This window comes from Rhinoderma darwinii, chromosome 7 (assembly GCF_050947455.1).
Source record: "Rhinoderma darwinii isolate aRhiDar2 chromosome 7, aRhiDar2.hap1, whole genome shotgun sequence".
Classification (NCBI taxonomy): Eukaryota; Metazoa; Chordata; class Amphibia; order Anura; family Rhinodermatidae; genus Rhinoderma; species Rhinoderma darwinii.
The window spans coordinates 145,189,851-145,193,324 of record NC_134693.1 but is presented as its reverse complement, the minus strand read 5'-3'; positions in this window follow the sequence as shown (position 1 = coordinate 145,193,324).

Here is a 3,474-nt window from a genome sequence, read left to right as displayed (position 1 = left end):
AGGAAATATTGAAACAAAAACCCTCCGTAAACTAACAAGTGGGAACACAACATTACGTGGCAACAGCAACCACCTGAAAGAAACCATCAAACCCACTCCGGAGGGGGAAATGTATCGTGCCAAGAGAGACGGCACCTCATATTCAATATCTAGAGGGAAAAATCTAATTGAGACAATATTACAGCCAAAACAGGTGGAACCAACCTGCTAAATCAGAGCAAAGAATGGGAAGCAGATAATGGAAGACGATCATCTAAGATCCATCCTCAGAGGAGGCGGCAGAGTAGTGGCCCGAGAAGCCCCATCACCGGGAAGCATTCCGTCTCCGTCCTGATGTCAATCCACAGAACCCAAAACCACCCGGCTGGAGAATAAAGGCTCGTACAAATGTGGACAACACCCCCGTAAAAGAGGCTCCTACACCCACAAACTCAAACAATTCAGAGACATTCACTATACAAAATGACATGAACTGCAGCTCAGAATTGGTAGTCTGAATAATACAATGTAACCTGAAATATGTTGTCTGTGCCAGCCGCAAACTCAATATCCGTATACTTGAACATCGAAGTTACATAAGAAATCCCAACAGTAATAATATTTCGAACGCGGCAAAGACATTTCATTCACTATCACCTTCCGATGCTGCGCAATTCATAAATCCAAGAGAGGAGGAAATAAAGAAAAAATGCTTCAAAGAGAAGATTATTGGATATTCCGCCTCAAAACGAGAGTTCCAGCGGGTCTCAATGTGAAGGGGCTCATGGTCCATTAAATGAATAAAGGTCCTGGTTTTACAAAAAGCTGACCAAGTGTCATGATGGAAAGTACATAAAAATAGAATCATCATCATCATCATCATCATCATCATCCTCCATCAATCATCAGCTAAATATATCATCATCATCATCATCATCATCCCCCTTTATAATTGGCTTTTCTCTTCTTATCCGCACAGGCAAGTAAAGAGCGGCACAACAGACACGGTCCAAGCACAGTCCCCAGCACAGTCCCCAGCACAGTCCCCAGCACAGTCCCCAGCACAGTCCCCAGCACAGTCCCCAGCACAGTCCCCAGCACAGTCCCCAGCACAGTCCCCAGCACGCTCATAGCGGAAAACCGGAGAAGTATCGCGATCCTCGTGTCAATAATAGATAATCAGTAGAAATAAGTGTTCAGAATCACAAACAAAGGCGGATTCAGAGAAAATGACACGTTTTCCACCCAATTCTGAGACATTCACAACCTCCATTTCTAATTTCATAGTTTTTTAACAGCATTATATATGAAAACATTAAGAAAGATATTTATGCTTCTTAGCCGATAATTTCACCATTTCCTAATCGCCAAAAACCCGTTTTCCCGTCTTTACTTCGTCACCGCACTCATCGGACTCCATGCCATTTATATGCCATCTCTGACACTTCTGAAATAGTATTCAAATCAAACCACCGAGAACATCCAACATCAGAAATATCGAAAATCCTATCGCTGCAAAATACTGAGCGCCAATAAAAATCACGTCAAGAAGTCTCAAATCTAATCTGACAATCCTCCGCAGACGGGGGCGATCAGCCCAGGAGACCGGACGTTCCAGGAAACAAATCAAGGTTTGCGCTCCAACTGCACATGTTCCTGGAACGCAATCACAAAATCACACACGTTACCATGGCCATTTAAATCCAGCATTCCCAGTCAGTCGTCTCACTCCAGGCCATGAATAAGAAGGCGTAGGCTAATCATCTTCAGGCAACACTCCCAGCATTGCAGGAATCATCATCAATATGCCAAAAATTCAAACTTAGAAAAAGTTTCTTTTTAATTATCTCAGCGCTGGATCCACCCAATTTTTCTCTACAAACAGTCAATCATGTGCCGCCACGAGGACCCGAGCGCTAGGACTACTACAAAAAATACAAGTCCAGTCAAAAGGTGAGCTGGAGGCGTCTCCCCAATTTCTGTCTGGTTCTTACTGTAAGGGCGGTGAATCTGTGGAATGGATGACTTCCTGATCTGGTTCTTCACTATAAGAGCAGTGATTCTGTAGAATAGCCGACCTCTGGGGTCCGCCACAGCAGAAACAGGAAATTGCTTCAAGACAGACAAAATAATATTCTGCCCTTATGTCAAGGAATAGAATCTTGTGACAATAATAACCCTGTCTGAGCACCGCGTGGGACCAGGAGGGACATTTTCAGTTTTAGGAGTAATTATAGGGCTTTTGGGTAATTTTTTAATTTACTTTTTTTTCCCCTTCTCAATACATGTAAAACGAAGCTCGAGCGATTCTCCCTTCCCTGGTTGAATTTGGACATTTGCCTTTTTTTCAATTGTAGTAACTGAATGGAGGAACAACAACGTCATCGTGCCAGCGCCAGGGACCGCGCCAGCCCCGTCATCTCCACCACTAATTCATTTGGGTAATTTAATTCTATTTTTGACTCCTTCGCATTTATAAATGGATGAAGTCGACTCCGCCGTGCGTATTAAAGTCTAGAATATCCATTTACCTGAATTGGTTGCCGGAAGAGCAGCGAGAAGAATCCAAAAGTGCTTCCATGCATTGATTGGTGAGATCTCCGCCCCATCAGATGTAACACGGCGGACAGGAGGCGGTCACTTCTATTGTCAGCCAGAAGTCGAGAAAAACACATGAGACACGGCAGCGAGCGTGAGAAAACGTACGACGCAGGGACCTTATTTACCACTAAATGGCTTTAGAATATCGACACTGATACACGAAAATGTCATGTACAACCCGCCCCCCCCACCCCACCCCACCCCGATCCGTCATGTGCAACCTGCCCCCCCCCACCCCACCCCGATCCGTCATGTGCAACCTGCCTCCCCGATCAATCATGTGCAACCCACCCCGATCCGTCATGTGCAACCCACCCCCCCCACCCCCGATCCGTCATGTGCAACCCGCCCCCCCACCCCCGATCCGTCATGTGCAACCCACCCCGATCCGTCATGTAAAACCTGCCCCCCCCCCGATCCGTCATGTGCAACCCGCCCCCCCACCCACCCCGATCCGTCATGTGCAACCTGCCTCCCCGATCAATCATGTACAACCCACCCCCATCCGTCATGTGCAACCCGCCCCCCCCACCCCCGATCCGTCATGTGCAACCCGCCCCCCCACCCCCGATCCGTCATGTGCAACCCACCCCGATCCGTCATGTAAAACCTGCCCCCCCCCGATCCGTCATGTGCAACCCGCCCCCCCACCCCCGATCCGTCATGTGCAACCCGCCCCCCCACCCCCAATCCGTCATGTGCAACCCGCCCCCCCCACCCCCAATCCGTCATGTAAAACCTGCCCCCCCCCGATCCGTCATGTGCAACCCGCCCCCCCACCCCCGATCCGTCATGTGCAACCCGCGCCCCCACCCCCGATCCGTCATGTAAAACCCGCCCCCCCGATCAATCATGTGCAACCCACCCCCGATCCATCATGTACAAACCTCTCTT